Below are 18247 nucleotides of genomic sequence, written 5' to 3'. Positions count from 1 at the left end.
TCCATCTCACTGCTCCCACTGACTTCAGTAAAGTCCAGTAGGCTTAAAACTGGTGCAGTGAGATGCAGAGTCTGGCCTGGAGAGACTAAGTTGGCTAGTTTTGACCAAGGCCACGAAGTAGATCAGTGGCAGAACTAGCAGGATTAACTTCTCTCTGAAGGGGAGTGTCGACTGTTCAGTCATCATGGGGGAAGTTGCCAGGGACAACGTGGCTGAAATAGGAGCACATGGAGGTGGGGAGTGGGAAGGGGAGGCCATTCTTCGGAATTGCCCATGATCTGCTTTACCCTTGAAAGCTTTGGATCGGCATGTTTTGTAAACCATCTCCCTTTCTCTGTCTGCTTGGCTGCATGCCCCACCCCATTTGAGATGAACATATGGCATGAATTCCATGAGCTGAATGTCAACATTTTTTGAATAGCTTTTCCCCTCCAGCTCGGCTGCTTCAGCCCAAACTCAGATCTGGGGTCAATGCTTGAGCGTGTTTGATCTGGGGGGATAGGTTGGGGCGCATGTCTGGCCATTATGTTAAACAGATGATTCTTTCCATAAATTCTTCATGGCCACATGTGGGATACAGTTTCATATTTCTGACAGTTACTGTAGCATAAGTGCAAAGAAAGGAAACTGATAAGGAAATAATAAAAACAAGGAAAATGGGCTAGGCATTTACACATAATGGTGAGGCTCGGCGACATGGTCTGTGCTGTCTTGAATTTGCAGCACTATAAAGCCTCTGCTGGCCTAGGAGACTCAAAAACAGTCATCCAATGACCCATTTATAGCTTGCTTCCACCAGTGTGTAGCATAGACAGGAATTGAGCTAGACTGTGCAGCACTCTTTCCTAGTTACAGAATATGGGTTAAGGTTCCATCTACCACACGGTGCAACAGTGCTGTAGCCAGGTCACAAATCAACTATGCTAGGCAGGTTCCAATATTGATCATCGGTCTTGGACTGGCATCAGGCAAGATACCACAAAGAGTTTATAAATCCATTAGCTGTTTACTTGTGAAAATGATTCATGCAGTCAGCATTTTCCACTATTAATTTGGAGACAATTATTTCAAATTGCAGACGGGGCTGGGGTGGAAGAGTGCACCTCTAATGCATTCCATGTTGAACTCACAATGACTTTTGTTTTAGGTGTTGAATTCTTAAAAACACTTTAAACCCACCAAGTGAAGCAGAATAAAACGCGACCTCACAGAGACGGATCTGTTAAATAATAATCCTGCTATTAGCACTCTGGCTGAATTTGACAGCTCTGCCATTATGACAACATGCAATTAATCCCCTGTAGTTGCCAGACACAACAAGGATGTTCAAAAGCTCCAGTCCATTGTATACTGCAAATTAATTTACAATTAAACTGTCATTATTGATCAAGTAAATAGTTATTATAATCAGAAAAATTTATGGTGCAAAATTAAAAGTGCAGGCTTTTGAGTTTCTGCCTTGTAGACAGGAGAGAGAATCCACTGTGTATATTTGTACCAGACAACTTAATTTGCTTTCTGACAACTAAAGTTCTTCCTTTTCATTTACTCAGCTTGGCCCTCTCCACAGTGTTCAGAAAAGCGTGTTATTGATTAATTATAGTTACAAGATTAATTCAGTGTGGCACAGTAGCACCTAATAGACCTAACTGAGGTTGGAGCCCATGGTGCCAGACACTATACAAACACAGAGTAAGACACAGTCCCTGTCCTGAGGACTTTATTGTCCAAGCAGCCAAGATAGACAGAGGATGGCAGAAAGGAAGTATTATTTCCATTTTACATATGGGAAACAAAGGCACAGGGCGATTAACTGATTCACCCAACAACCCCGGAGATCACAACACCCAAATTAGGGAGCTGAGCCCAGACACTCCTATGGGACTGAAGTTGCAGGAGCTGCCACATAGGGTGAGTGCAGGGAGTGGATTCTGCAATCACTCCAGGGCCTCCCACCCCTATCCCTGGGGAAAGGAACCACCCCTGGGGATACCCTGTGTGGATTGTGCCATAGGAGAGGCAACTCTTCCTACAGACCAATAAGGAAGGAAGAAACTCTGTGAAGGAAGCCTTTGTGGGGGGATTTGCTTCCCCACTGTCCACCTTGAAAATTTCACCATCCAGCTGTACGTTCATTGCTAAAAGGGCAATTAGGACTCACCTTTGGGGCAAGGACTATTCCTACCAGACACTAGGCTAAGAGGACTGGTGATACAAACTCCTAGAGCAATGGGGCCCTGGTCCTGCCTAGTGATTCTGGGAGCTATCACAATACAAATAATACAATCTATGCTTGTACTCCAGGGGCAGGCTGTCACCACAGTGTCGTCAAAACAAACCGTCAAGTGCCAGGGGACTGCAAGATTTTAATCCTTTTACAGTCATGGGAATGGATTATTGTGTGCTGCTTCCCCTTTCTTATTTCATTCTGGGTTTTGTTTACTAAATTTAAAGGACTGAAAACTGGCACCTGTATGTTGTGTTCATTCCACCGATAAAGACCAAATTAATCCCTTTCAGGAAGGGCTTTAGATTCTGCAGAGATTTAAAACAAAAACAAAACAACCCGCAGATTTGTTTTTCCTCATCCATTACAAAATGGTAACAAGTTTGCAAAGTCCAGCTAGTCTGATGTTGCAGTCTGTTCTTGGGCTGGTTGAAAGTCCAGAATTCCCAGTAATTCCAATGGGAATTAAGGGAACTCAGGCTCTAGAATTTTAAAAGTAGCTGCAAGGGAGTGTGTGCAAATAGATAGTGTAGATAGCAGATTTCAGCAGCACTTAGCTCACCATTAAGTTCAATTTTTTTTTTAATTAATGCAACTGAACTAGGTAATCATGACTTTATAATATCCCAGTGGTATTACTCTGTGGCAGTCCTGTTCTGTTTCCAGGATAGAAAATAAATGAAACGCAAGCCGAGGTGCTGAGTGTATAGGGAAGTATCAAACTTTGACTGATTGCCACAAATTTACCTGCAAATCAAAAACAGTTACAGATGTTTAGGAACATAAATGACCCCCAAGGACAATTTATCCTAAGCAAATTACAAACGTCAGTGAATACTGTTTAAAATTGCCTTTAAATAAAGGGCACCTTCCTCCACTACGTACAGCTGGATTAAAAAAAAAGGCAAGAACCGAATTGTCTAATGTCTTTTTTCTTCCTCAGTTTTTTTAGTACACAGTATTTCAACAAAAAAGTCTTCGTCTAATTGAACTGAAGGCTGTTTCTGAAGACAGACAATTAAGCTGAACAATGTATAATTAGCCAAAGAAAGAGAGTGCTCAGATCTCCCCCATTTTGGATTATATCAGTAGCTGGCTCAGCTAAAATATATTCCTGTCCCTTCCTCTGGGATTTTAGGATGATTGTTTCCCCACTAGAAGATAAACAAGTGGTGCAGAGAAGCAGGCTATTTTGGGCTTGGTTCTCCATTGCCCTGCCTCTTGTGCAGTCACTTACCCAAGGCACAGTAAGCACAAGTGCCACCATTCTGATTGGGCGGCATTTCACAGCCACTTTGCACTGGTGTAAATGACCGCATGAGGTGCAGGGTGCTAGAGAATCAGGCCCAGGGTGAGTAAGTCCTGTTCATGGGGGACAGAGATGACAAATGCAGCTTTCCACTTTCCAGTCCAGCTGGAACATTTGCATTGCTTCCCTTTCACCAGCAACATCTCCACTGGAATCTCTCTTCTATCTACAGCACACTAGCCCCTGCACCCTGGCTGAGAAACCTTAGCCTAATGCCGCCACATCACAGCAAGAGCACATCGCCGCTTGTGTTTTCACTACTAATCATGGCATAGGTGAAGCTGAGGATTGACCTCACATTGTGCTTTTGTTCTGTAACACGAAGAACATGAAAGGCTTCAGTACCACCAAGTGTAGGGGAGCAGCCTCCAGACACCACAATGATCATCTACCCTGGGATTTCTTTGAACTACAAACTCTGTTCCAACCAGATACCTGGCCCTTGTGCCCAGCCCCTCACTTCCTCCTCATAATGCCTACTCTCCTATCTCTCCTCTAAACCTCATTAACCTCATCCCCTTTCTACCCTACTTTTCAACTACCCCGTCTTCCCCCCACCAAAAAAGTCCTTTGGAATGAACACTGTATCTGCCACTCCTCACCCTGACCTCTTGGTCATGAGCTGTATCCTTCCCATCCTCCCCCCTGCTTTGTTTGTTCGTTGCCTTTTTAGACTGTAGGTAATTTGGGGGGAGAGACTGTCCCTTCCTTTGTGTTTGTACAGTACCTAGCCCGGGGCTTCTGTCTGTTCCAGTTATAAATAGAACATCATCATCATAATGTCCACTGGAGCTGGCCTGTCTGAGATTCCCATCCCATCAACGAGAGTTAAGGGTGCTCAGCAGCTCATAGGAGGGAGCTTATGTTTTTCTAAATGCATCCTTTTCAAAATGTTGAGGAATCCGAACAGATTGGTGGGATGGTGCGGGAGGGGGAGTTCCCTGAAATTATAAACTCAAAACCCCAAACAAAAATCCCAGAGGAATTACTGACTCAGCAGAAACTAACCAAAACAGCAGCAATGAGTCCTGTGGCACCTTATAGACTAACAGACATTTTGGAGCATGAGCTTTCATGGGTGAATACCCACTTCGTCAGATGTCTGATAACCAAAACAGGAAATACTAACTTTTTATTGGAGTTATATGGCAGTGAAATGTCATCTCACTGGTGCTTCTATTGACAGAAAAATCCTCTCATCTGCATCTTTCCAATAAATAGTCTCTCAAAGTGGTATTCATTATTATTTATTACATGTATTAATTTATATAAAATGCTGGTCACTTAAAAAAAAAAGTAATGCCACTTTTTGGTAGCAGAACAAGCTGCTTTATAGCTCAAACTTTGATCCATTAACAGACTAGATAAAAATCAAGTAAAGGAGAATCAATGTAGGCCGAGTGTCTCATACACAGTAGGATCTTGTTGCTGACATATGCACAGAAGGAAAGATAAAAATCTATCAAAAGACACCATTTCTTGAGCATTTCCCACAGCCCATACACTGTGGCACTCAGACAAATGAAACACAAAGGTAGTTTCTTTCCATTTCAGCTCAACCAGATAAGGTCTGAATGACAAGCATTCATCCTAGTGGCGTTATTGATAAATGCTCCCTGTCAGTGCATTAAAAAGTAATCCAAGTCAAACTGAACCAACAAACAAGCACAGCTAAAGTTCATCCCAAAATCTTTTAAAGATGCATTTATCAGACAGGATCTGCAAGAGATATCTGGCCACAGCTGGCAGGCTAATCAGCTGGCTGCAGTTACAGACACATGCATAATAAAGCAATTTTCATTTAAGCCATTACCATACTGATGTGACCTTTTTTAAAAGTGTGTGTGTGTAAACTATGGCAATCAACAGCATTATAGCTCAACAAACACATGCGGGAAGTCTGACATTTATCTCAGACTATAGCAGTCTCTTAATAGGTCCAGTCATGCTCCAGCTGATGGGCCTGGGGCTCTGTTTGAAGGAGTGGGTATAAAGATGACAGCAATATTCAGAGGATAAGGATATGGGGTTCCATTGAGGAAGAAAAGACATGTTTAACATGTGAGAATAACATGCTACATGTGAATAACTTCATCAGTAATCCGGAGAGGGGCGTAAATAGTATATGTATGAAACCTGCAGATATCACTAAATGAGCAGGAGTTGTAAACAGTGGAGCAGAAACAGAAGTAGCACAAGTGAACCTATGGCAGAAAACAGCAGCCCGCAGTTCACTCTGGTAAGATGCAAGCTCATACATCACATCAGGGAAAACAATCTGGAACACAGATATTCAATTCAGTGTGAGGGAGAAACCCAGGAAGCACTAATGAAAGAGAGGCCTGATGATAATAGCAAATCAGACATGAGTTTGCAATGAGGTATAGCAACAAAATGTGTTCCTTGTGAGGGCGGGGGGGAAGAGTTGGTTGAATGTGTGGGGGCTGTCTGGCTAGGGGAAAGAAAAAGCATCCTTTAAAATGCCCCCATCCTTTCAGTTAAGAGGAATGGGCATTGGGGGAGGGAAAATATCACCTGACCCAGTGTGGACCAGAAGTGGCTCAGGTTGGCCACTCGCACATGGGGCACATGGGGAAGGAAGAGTTTCATACCCCATTCTCACCAGACAGTGCCCCCTTTCATCTTGGGGCAGACGCACCCACTTTCCCACATTTGGGGTCAGACTGGACGAAGTTTTATGGTTTGCTATGGGCACTGCACTAGTCATATTGCGGGGGGGGGGGGGCTGGGAAGGAATGTTTCCCTCATCATCACATTGGGAGGGGAGTTGCCTTCTCCACAGCAAGTCAGGAACTTTGTGGGGCAGGTCAGGAGATAAGGTTCAAGATGTCACAACTTACCAGGTGGCAGGTGTTCAGAGCAAGTCTGCTGTCCACAGATGGTCCAGTTCCCTGGAGTTGGAAGTGGACTTGGCAGAAGGCATGTCTAAGGAAGCTGGGGTTCCTAACATATGGTACATCATCAAGGACACAACCCCTTTTTCCCCAGGCTCTCCTTAACCAACATACAGAGGGCAGTGGATCACAGCAATGGGTGGGGGCCAGCGTTAGGGTGGGCAGAACTGATGCAGCTCTCCCCAAATAGGGTTAAACCAGGGGTAGTCAATAGGTGGATTGTGCTCCAAATCCGGACCGCCAAGCACTTTTGAACAGACCCCAAATCTTCTTATTTACTTATTACTGTCATTATTGTTTTTATTATTATTTTCTTCTCTGGAGTCTGAACCTTGACTATACCTTGACCAAGAAATTTGGATCTTGACAAAAAATAATTTTCTACACCTGTGTTAAGTGATTAAGGAAAGAGAAGACCTGTCCAGTACAATTTATTGAGGAGTAGTTTCTAGATGCGTTAACAAAGTTGCAGCCTAATTAAATTACACCTTCTCTCTCTTCCTCTATAGCTGGGACAAAGCTATAGCCAGTGTAACTTTGGGACATATGCAGAGGGATCCCATCAGGAAAACAGAGAGGTAATAATAGCCTCTCTTTGCATGGCTCTCATGCAAGCATACCATTAATGCTGCATTCTGCTCTTGGTACCAAAAAGATAGTGACAAATTGAAGGGAGTTTAGAGAAGAGCCAGAGAAAAGATACAGGACTCTGAAGACAGTGAATTAAATGGAAAGACTAGAGGACCTACACAAGTCTATTGTGGCTAAGAAATGACAAAGGGCAGGGACATGATAACAACCTACATACAGTATACGACTGTATTTGATGAGCAAACTCACCAAGCAGGGAGAGGAATTATTTTGGATAGAAGAAGGGGTGGAGACTTAAGCCTCTAGTAAGGGGGAAATCTTATGACAATGGGAACTGTGGAAGAGTCTGAGGAAAGTGATGGAAGCCCCAACGGTTGGGATATATAAAACTAGATAGAACCAAACACTAGAAAGTGTACTATGCAGGGAACAAGAGTGCAATGCCAAGCACATGGTCTGGATGAACTAAGGTGCCTTTTTGCACATCTATGAGTTGAATCAGGGGGAAGAAGCACTCCACACCTCAAAGGGGGCATGGCTAGGCTGGGAATGGCAAAGGTGCAGCCACAAACCAAATCCCCTCTCTCTTATGCATGGGATAAGGCTCCTCAGAGGCCAGCAGTAAAGGGATCTTGAACTGCTGCTCTAGAAAGGACTAAGGGCCACTTCTGATCATGCTCACATAGCACCCCAGAGGCAGTCTACCTGCCGCTGTCCCTCTGCATGCAGAATGCTTCCAGTCTCTGGACAGCCACCTCACTCCTCAGGACTCTTGCTGGAAAAGCCAATGCAGAGGTTTCAAAGTGTCAGTTACCTAAGCTACCACTGTTTGGTAGCTATAGCAATGAATGAATCGAAGAATCAGTAGGCATAATTATAATGAATACAACTGCTGGAGTTAACAAGACAGTCCCAAGATTGCACTCTGAGATTTTCTACCATTGTTCCTTTAGCTGCCTATAAACGCAAGCCCTCTGGTTCATTTTATTCTCACTTGTTCCACTTCTTTCCTATCTGGACCAGTCCGCACAGGGGAGAACAGCTTCAACACAGAAAGGCTCAGGCCTGGACAGCATTAAAAATGTGTTTCACTTGCTATTAATATGAATACCCTTATATATGTTTATATGTCTTCCATATTTCATGCGCTCCATTTTACTGGGCTTACAGTGGTCGTTTGGTATCAGAGGGGTAGCCGTGTTAGTCTGGATCTGTAAAAGCAGCAAAGAATCCTGTAGCACCTTATAGACTAACAGACGTTTTGGAGCATGAGCTTTCATGGGTGAATATCCACTTCGTCGGATGCATGTAGTGGAAATTTCCAGGGACAGGTATATATATGCAAGCGAGAAGCAAGCTAGAGATAACGAGGTTAGTTCAATCAGGGAGGATGAGGCTCTGTTCTAGCAGTTGAGGTGTGAAAACCAAGGGAGGAGAAACTGGTTTTGTACTTGGCAAGCCATTCACAGTCTTTGTTAATCCTGAGCTGATGGTGTCAAATTTGCAGATGAACTGAAGCTCAGCAGTTTCTCTTTGAAGTCTGGTCCTGAAGTTTTTTTGCTGCAGGATGGCCACTTTAAGTTCTGCTATTATGTGGCCAGGGAGGTTGAAGTGTTCTCCTACAGGTTTTTGTATATTGCCATTCCTAATATCTGATTTGTGTCCATTTATCCTTTTCCATAGAGACTGTCCAGTTTGGCTGATGTACCTAGCAGAGGGGCATTGCTGGCATATGATGGCGTATATTACATTGGTGGACGTGCAGGTGAATGAACCGGTGATGGTGTGGCTGATCTGGTTAGGTCCTGTGATGGTGTTGCTGGTGTAGATATGTGGGCAGAGTTGGCATCGAGGTTTGTTGCATGGATTGGTTCCTGAGCTAGAGTTACTATGGTGCGGTGTGCAGTTACTGGTGAGAATATGCTTCAGGTTGGCAGGTTGTCTGTGGGCGAGGACTGGCCTGCCACCCAAGGCCTGTGAAAGTGTGGGATCATTGTCCAGGATGGGTTGTAGATCCCTGATGATGCGTTGGAGGGGTTTTAGCTGGGGACTGTGTGTGATGGCCAGTGGAGTCCTGTTGGTTTCTTTCTTGGGTTTGTCTTGCAGTAGGATGCTTCTGGGTACATGTCTGGCTCTGTTGATCTGTTTCCTTATTTCCTCGTGTGGGTATTGTAGTTTTGAGAATGCTTGGTGGAGATTTCGTAGGTGTTGGTCTCTGTCTGAGGCGTCAGAGCAGATGTGGTTGTACCTCAGTGCTTGGCTGTAGACATTGGATCGTGTGGTGTGCCCAGGATGGAAGCTGGAGGCATGAAGGTAGGCATAGCGGTTGGTAGGTTTTTGGTATAGGGTGGTGTTAATGTGACCATCACTTATTTTCACCGTGGTGTCTAGGAAGTGGACCTCCCATGTAGGTTGGTCCAGGCTGAGGTTGATGCTGGGGTGGAAGCTGTTGAAATCGTGGTGGAATTTTTCCAGAGTCTCCTTCCCATGGGTCCAGATGATGAAGATGTCATCAACGTAGCATAGGTAGAGAACAGGCGTGAGTGGACAAGAGCTAAGGAAGCGTTGTTCCAGGTCAGCCATAAAAATATTGGCATATTGTGGGGCCATGCGGGTGCCCATAGCGGTGCCACTGATCTGGAGATATATATTGTCATCAAATTTGAAATAGTTGTGTGTGAGGATAAAGGTACAGAGCTCAGCAACCAGTTGTGCTGTGGCATCATCAAGGATACTGTTCCTGACAGCCTGTACTCCATCTGTGTGTGGGATGTTTGTGTAGAGAGCCTCTAAATCCATGGTGGCTAGGATGGTGTTTTCTGGAAGGTCACCAATGCATTGTAGTTTCCTCAGGAAATCAGTGGTGTCGTAGAGTTAGCTGGGAGTGCTGGTGGCATAGGATCTGAGTAGAGGGTCCACATATCCAGACAGTCCTTCAGTGAGAGTGCCAATGCCCGAGATGATTGGGCGTCCAGGATTTCCAGGTTTGTGGATCTTGGGTAGCAGATAGAATAACCCTGGTCAGGGCTCTAAGGGTACGTTGATTTGTTCCGGTGTTAGTGTAGGGAGTGTCCTGAGTAGATGGTGCAGTTTCTTAGTGTATTCCTCAGTGGGATATGAGGGAAGTGGCCTGTAGAATTTGGTATTGGAGAGTTGTCTGGCGGCCTCCTTTTGGTAGTCTGACCTGTTCATGATGACAACAGCACCTCCTTTATCAGCCTCTTTGATTATAATGTCAGGGTGGTTTCTGAGGCTGTGAATGGCATTGCGTTCTGCACGACTTAGGTTATGAGGCAAACAATGTTGTTTTTCCACAATTTCTGCCTGTGCACGTCGGTGGAAGCATTCAATGTATAAGTCCAGACTGTCATTTCAACCCTCAGAAGGAGTCCATGTGGAGTTCTTCTTCTTGTGCTGTTGGTGGGAGGGTAACTGTGTATCAGTGCGCTGTTCAGTGTTCTCCTGAAAGTATTCTTTGAGTCGGAGACGGCGAAAGTAGGCTTCCAGATTGCCGCAGAACTGTATCATGTTGGTGGGAGTGGCAGGGCAGAAAGAGAGTCCCCAAGATAGGACAGACTTTTCTTCTGGGCTGAGTGTGTGGTTGGATAGATTGATGATATTGCTGGGTGGGTTAGGGGTACCACGGTTGTGGCCGCTTGTGGCAGGTAGGAGTTTAGACAGCTTACAGTCCTTTTTCCTTTGTGGAGAGGTGAAGTGAGTAATGTAGATTTCCCGTCTTATTTTGGTGAAGTCCGTTTGTATGGAAGTTTGGTTATTAATGACAGTCTCCAGGTTGGAGAGCTCTTTTCTGATGTTTTCCTGTTTGCTCTGTAGGATGCTGATCAGGTGGTTCCTCAGTTTCTTTGATAGAGTATGGCATAATCTCTCACTGTGGCCTGTGTAGTATGTAGATAGCAGTGGATTTTTTACCTTTAGTCCATTTGGTATGATGTCCATCCGTTTGCATTTGCATTCACTTGCACGTCCACCAATGTAATATATGCCATCATATGCCAGCAATGCCCCTCTGCTATTTACATCGGCCAAACTGGACAGTCTCTACAGAAAAGGATAAATGGACACAAATCAGATATCAGGAATGGCAATATACAAAAACCTGTAGGAGAACACTTCAACCTCCCTGGCCACACAATAGCAGATCTTAAGGTGGCCATCCTGCAGCTAAAAAATTTCAGGACCAGACTTTAAAGAGAAACTGCTGAGCTTCAGTTCATCTGCAAATTTGACACCATCAGCTCAGGATTAAACAAAGACTGTGAATGGCTTGCCAAGTACGCAACCAGTTTCTCCTCCCTTGGTTTTCACACCTCAACTGCTAGAACAGGGCCTCATCCTCCCTGATTGAACTAACCTCGTTATCTCTAGCTTGCTTCTCGCTTGCATATATATTCCTGCCCCTGGAAATTTCCACTACATGCATCCGACGAAGTGGATATTCACCCATGAAAGCTCATGCTCCAAAACATCTGTTAGTCTATAAGGTGCCACAGGATTCTTTGCTGCTTTTAGTGGTCGTTTGGGTTCCCTGCTTTTTTATTTTATTTTATTTATTAATATTTCCACAACTTCAGATTTGTTATTTTACATTAATCAGCTCCACCACACTTAAGCCACATGATGCAACATTACCTTTATTAAGCAACTCTTCATGCAAATGGGTGTGGTTCTAAACTGAAGCCCCTACCCAAGCCTCCCAAGCCTGACCCTTTCGAGGAGGAGAGAGCACATTATACCCATACAAATAACTAGATTCACCAAAGTCTTGGTTGTAGTGATGTCACAAAAGCTGCAAAGAGACCAGACAACAGAAGTTTCAAAGGAGTCCAGTTCTGTCACACAGACCTTGTCTTTACTGGTAAAAAAAAACCTGTGTGTGGTGGGGGGCGCGTATTTTGGTATAACTGATACAAATGAGCTATTCCAAGGTAAAAACACAGAGAAGACAAAGTACTTTAGTTTTACTGTGAGGTAAACTAGGTGAGATCAGCTCTGCGTGGGGTTGTCCTCACCTAATTTACCTCACAATAAAACTGAAGTACGTGGTCTCCACTGTGTTTTTACCTCAAAACAGCTCGTGCATATTAGTAACCCTGAGGTAAAAAAAACACCTTTTCTTAACAGTGAAGAAAAGGCCACAGTCAGTTTTATCCGCTAAATAATGATAAATTAAGTGTGATCAGCATAATTTCAGACCACTAGTTCCTGAGCATGTCCTTTCCAGCATTACTGCAGGTTAGAAGCACGTCTACACTGAGAATTGTATACAGCTCGTTCACTGTTGGTCTGTCATGCGGGTAGCTCCACAACAGCGGGAGCACTAACACAGACTAGCCATTTTTACTGCTTTGTGACCTGGCCCCACTCTGGGAAGGCTCTGGTGATAGAAACCCAATGTTTATGCCCTGCTTACACTGGTGCTCCCACCATTGCTACCACTGATGAAGCTGCCCTATTATTACAGCAGCAGCAAGAGCTCGGCCTAAAATTCTCGTAAGTCTCAGATCCACTCCAGCAGTGCTGAGAACAGTGATGCAGCACTTCCCTGGACCCTTACTCACCCCAGTCAGCCAAAACAGTTCAGTACATAGCTGTCTGTTAGCCACAAGGCAGTCCTTGTAACACGTACACCTCAGCAGGGGGCCTTAGAGTAAGCATATCCAGCAACATCCCCTAGAAAACAGTGCTCTGAGGAACTCAAGGCACACGCTACCACAGCAGTCCCTTCCTTTCTCGCTTTTCACTCTTTTATTATTCTCATTTCCTCAAATTAATGTTTTTTTAATAAAACACATGCAAAAAGGGTTGTGTGGGGGCCAAATGGTACCCAGTGTCTACACAGGCATAGAAGGGGCTGGAGGTGGGAAAGGGCATCAAGAGCTTCTTTCTGTCTCTGAGAGGACATCAGGTCTAGGACTAGGATAAAGATGCAGGCTCTTTTACTGACTCAGCCTACCACCCAGACTAGTGGGATCTCATTAACTCTAGCCCAGAGATGTTTGTGGGTGTCTTTTAATCAGAGAAACTTGCAGCTGAGACAGGAAATCTCACAGCAAACCCTTCATTGTAACATGGAGTTCAGGTGGATGCTCAGGCTAAGGTTTTGGTTTTGTTGTTCTTAATAAAGGAAAATGCCAGGAAGAGGGTGTGATTTTTTTATACTAACCCAGTACATTGGGGGAGGTGTGCCAAAGTGATAGAGACTCTATTCGTTGATACTCACACCTCCTAGAGCCACTTCCCAGAGGGAACAATAAGTCCTGCATTCAGGTAACACAATTGCTTCACAAGGTGGTGGTATTCAATTCTAGCTTCAGTAAAGGACTAGGAGAAGAGGTGGGACCATGTCTCATCTCTCTGTATGCAACAATGAGCAGATCTGTCTGGCTGTGGAAGGAGGCACACACTGCATCTTCTTCGGGTGTGGAACAGTAGCTGCCTTCCCTAAGAACCCCAGGAGACACTGGGTACAAGTGCCTCCCAGAGCTTCTGCTGGGGCACTGCAGCTCTGTTCAGCCTTCCTTCCTCCCAAAAATATGCAAAGCAGGGCCACAATTTAGTATTATGTTTTCATGCAAAAAGCATGTTTTGATATTAATTTTAAAAGTCTGGCTACAATCAAAGACATCAATCAACTCACTAATAAAGAGAATCATCAGAGCTCATTCTAGCCAGCCATGACCCCTCTAGATTTGCTAAGGCTACCGCAAAAAGGATATAGACAAAGACAGTCTGAAGGAATTATTGTGTTAATTTGGTTTTTTTTTTTTAAAAAAGGTGTGATATGCCAAACTGGTTCTGTCCCCAGAGCATTGATCTTGCCATAGTCTGATGGTTAAATGCAGTATCAGAGATGACAATTTATCAACGCTATTGAAGTATTCTAAGTGGAAGGTGATAATAAAGGCATTCACTATTCAGATTTCTGCACTAATCATCTTTAAATTCCATTAAGCAGCAAGGATAGACACCAAACTAGGGTTTCATTTTACAGCTTGGTTTATAACACCTTTCCCTTATCTCAGAGAGTTTGGGTTAGACATAAGGGGTAAATTATGTTTGCAGTGCTGCATAAGGGCTAATTCAAAGCCACATCCACTTTGAGAGTGTTTTGATTTGTATCACAGACAGAGAAAGGCATTCTGGGAATGTTGGAAACATTGTAGATAAGCATCTTTCTAATGTGCCCAAAGTGCTGAACACCACTGGTTCAATTATGCAGCAGAGCTTAGACAACTCAGTACCTTACTGGAGAAACTTAGGGTGGGATTTTCAAAAGCTATGAGCATTCACCAAAATCTGCTCCCACTGTAATCAATGGTAAAACTCCCACTGACTTGGATGGGACCAGAACTAGGCCAGATCTGAACACTTTTGAAAATCTCATCCTCAACATTTTGCAGGATCATGGCCTTTCAATTAATAATAAAGATCATTGTGATGTTTTCCTTTCATTGTGCAGACAGGAGTGCCACTGGTTACCAGCACCACATTTAATATTCACCACAAAAGCTGGGACCATAGGAAAATCATCTGACTTTCAGATTCTATTACAAACTGAAAACTCAGATCGTTTTCCACAACAAAGACTCACGGACATTCACACAACTTTTGATGAATGTAGCCTGTTGTTGGTTTTGCATCAAAACTGGATAAAATTCACAGCCCACATGGCTTCAAAATGAAAACAGAACAAACTCTTTTGATTCAACTGAGATTTGCCTTGAGATTCTGGGTTTCGTTACACTGCATTCATATTTAAAAAAATTCACAGACCTCACTATGAAGGGAAATTGCTTCTCCAGACCCACTTATGCTGAAATGCCTGCAAGAAATCAGCCAGTTAGAATGACTAGGAGGAGTTGGGAAATTTTAATATTGATCTTTTATTATGAGAGAGAGAGAATGAACTGTATATAATGGATTCTCTCTCCTGCCAGTCTACTTTGCTTATCTCAGATTTTAAGCTCCTCATAGCAGGGACAGTCTCTATCCTTATGAATTGACTCAGTAGGGCTATGTGCTGCTGCAGAAGTCTGCTCATATGCTGTCAGTTGCAGAATTTGGGGCCTGTGTTGTGCAGCCTGATCATTGCCCCACAGTGCATAAATATATATATAGTATGGTTCTAGTGCAGTGGTCTCCAAACTTTTTTGATCGCGCACCCCATTAGTAAAAAAATTTTGAGCATGCACCCCCTGCTCCTGGCCGAACTGCCGAAGCAAAAAAAATAAATAAATAAAAATAAAAGCTGCTCTGACTCCCGGCCAAACTGGAGACCACTGTTCTAGCGGACAGTTTGATAGGCATTCAGCACCACAGACAGAGACCTATTTGAAAAAAAAACCCTCTGGTTTGAGGAATGTAATGAAGGGAGCAACTAAACATAATGGGAGACAAGACAAAATCATGCAAAAAGAAGTTTAGATTATTCATCCATTACAACAAGTTAAGGAGGCCCAGTAAAATGCTTTGTGCAATGTTTTCACTGCTGCTTTTTTTAAATGATGTTGCTGAGGTGCTGGTTCAAACTGAGAAGGTGGGGAGAGCCTCCTGGACGAAATGCCCATTAGGAAAATTCCTTCCCCTCTTCTATGTTGAATATAGTCCATATAACTAAGATTTTTTAAAAAGATGTAATTGCATCCTGGTCTCACAATGAAGTACATAGTGTGACAAAGTTCCTCCTCTGCCTTGGTGGGTCCTGCACTTCCTGGAGGATTTGCTCGCCTCAGAGGTTCACAGCAGCCCTCAGTTTGGCCACTTTTGCTAGAGGTTCAAAAATTAACCTCAGCATGGTTACTACCCTCAGCTAACCTCAACACTGGCCAGGATGGGAGAAATGGAGAACAATCTCTGCAGTCTCTGTTGTCCCATCTAATGGGTCAGGGACAGTCTAGATCCCTTTCCAAATTAGACCTTCCCCTCTGGTGTGTCTAACAGACCAAGTCAACTCCTCCTGTGTCAGATAGGGAGTAGGGAAGATGGGGGAAACTCAGACCGGCCCTCTACACTTGGTTCCAGCCCAGGGCCCTGTGGATAGCAGCTGTCTACAACATCTCCTGTATCAGCTGCATGACAGCCTCAATTCCCTGGGCTACTTCCCCATGGCCTCCCCCCAGCACCTTCTTTATCCTCACTGCAGGATCTTCCCCCTGAAGCCTGATAACACTTGTACTCCTCTGTCGTCCAGCAGCACGTCCTCTCAGTCCCTGTTCCATGCGTGCCCCCCACTAACTGATGGGAGGTCCTTTTTAAACCAAGTGTCCTGATTAGCCTCCCATAATTGATTCTAGTAACTTCTTAATTGGCTCCAGGTGTCTTAATTAGCTTGCCTGTCTTAATTGGTTCTAGCAGGATCCTGATGATTCTAGGGCAGCCCCTGCTCTGGTCACTCAGGGAACAGAAAACTATTCATCCAGTGGCCAGTATATTTGCCTTCTACCAGACTCCTGCATCCAACTGGTCTGGGTCTGTCACAATAGATTAAAGCATTTTTTTATTCTTTTTTTTAGCCCTCCAATGCATTATAATACATGCTTTGTAGCTTTAAATGTTTCAGGTGATAAAAAGGTTAACTGCTGAATGAAAGCAGTAAAACTCTTCATTAGCATTTTGCAAGTTCTTTAGATGGTCATGAGCAGCTAATATGTAAAACTTATAGCAAACATTTATATCTTTGTGATTTTCTGGAAAATAAACTCATGCAAATTCCTTCTATTTTATATTCAAAAAGCTTCCAACATACCATGCATCCCTTTCTGTATTGTGCTTAGTGAATGTCTTCATGCATTCCTTCCACACATGTATTTCCTGCCAGGCATTCCTTCACAACTAGCTAGCCATATATTTCATCCACAACTATATTGTGCCCACAATGCATCTGCTACTGCCCACCATGCATTCTCTTTGCATCCAAGTGTACGAGTTAGAGTTGGTCCATCAGCAAGTTCGTGGTCTACAAAGACAAATACAGATCCTTTTCCTGATGAGCAACTGCTTATCTCAGTGAAAATTAAATTAATGACAAATATTTCTTCTCAAGGGCTATCTGGCCAGCCTCTATGTACCAAAAAAAAGTTCAGGAAAACTTTCATGATTCTTTTAAGAAACAGTGAAGGGTTTTCAGGACCTTATTTTGAGAAGTGCTGTGTAATCAGAAGTCCCATGAGCAACAACCATTCTGTCCTGGCTGTAAGATCATTTAGGAAACAGTTATCCTGCCATGATGTAAGCTACTTGGAAATTTATATGGAATTCGGTGTCAAAATGCTGAACTCTCAAGCTTGGTGCTTGCTCTCTGACTTTCAAAAGTGACAGTATTTTGGGTGCCCATTTTGAGACATCTAAAGGCACTGATATTTAGAGGGTAGGTGCTCCACTCTTTCCACAACCATTAGGCTCCTTTAAAAAAGGTGCCTCAAAAAGTGTAGCTGAACCAATATGGCAGCCTCTAGTTACCTTTACTCATGGGGCTTTGCTCTGAGGCTTTTGAGTAAGATGAGTGGTTGCTCCCCATGCAACTAGCTACTCACTAGGGGCACTACCTTGAGTTTTTAGGAGTACTGCCCTTTGAAAGTTACATAGACACTGAAGCCTGTAGTAAGGATCACTGCTAAAAACTGATCCATGACAACTTTAAAGTAACCACACAGTTTCCAGTACAATTCTGTTTGCCTTTTAGTTAAAGACCATGGGAAAATTCTCACTGCTAGCAACTGCACAGAAGTCAAGATCAGCACACACTGAAGTTGTGCAAGTATTGAATTTGGTCCCAACTCTCCTAGGCAACCAGTTTTTGTTGCCCTAGAGTTGGTCCTTTTATCCTGTCTCTCATACATTTTAGAGTGTTTGATTATAGATGAAAGAAGATGTGTTTTCAATGCTCTAGGAAAACAGGAGCAAACAAATCTGCATACTCTCAGTGAAATACACATTTTGACATCCAGGTCATAAATTCAGGTCACGTTGCCCTTGGGAACGTGAAACACCACATACAGGTTTTTTGTTCCATAATGAAAATGCAGCTCTAGAGCACTTGGGACCACAAGTACATAACAAACCAGGCCAACAACAGGAAGAGTCCAAGAGCCATGTGCTATATTTACAGCACTGACTACATTTTAAATAATGCAAAGGTGATATAGGCTGATGCCGGTGCTAATTATAATGTAATGAAGCACAAAG

This window comes from Gopherus evgoodei, chromosome 10, assembly GCF_007399415.2.
Source record: "Gopherus evgoodei ecotype Sinaloan lineage chromosome 10, rGopEvg1_v1.p, whole genome shotgun sequence".
Classification (NCBI taxonomy): Eukaryota; Metazoa; Chordata; order Testudines; family Testudinidae; genus Gopherus; species Gopherus evgoodei.
This window is presented reverse-complemented; position numbering follows the sequence as displayed.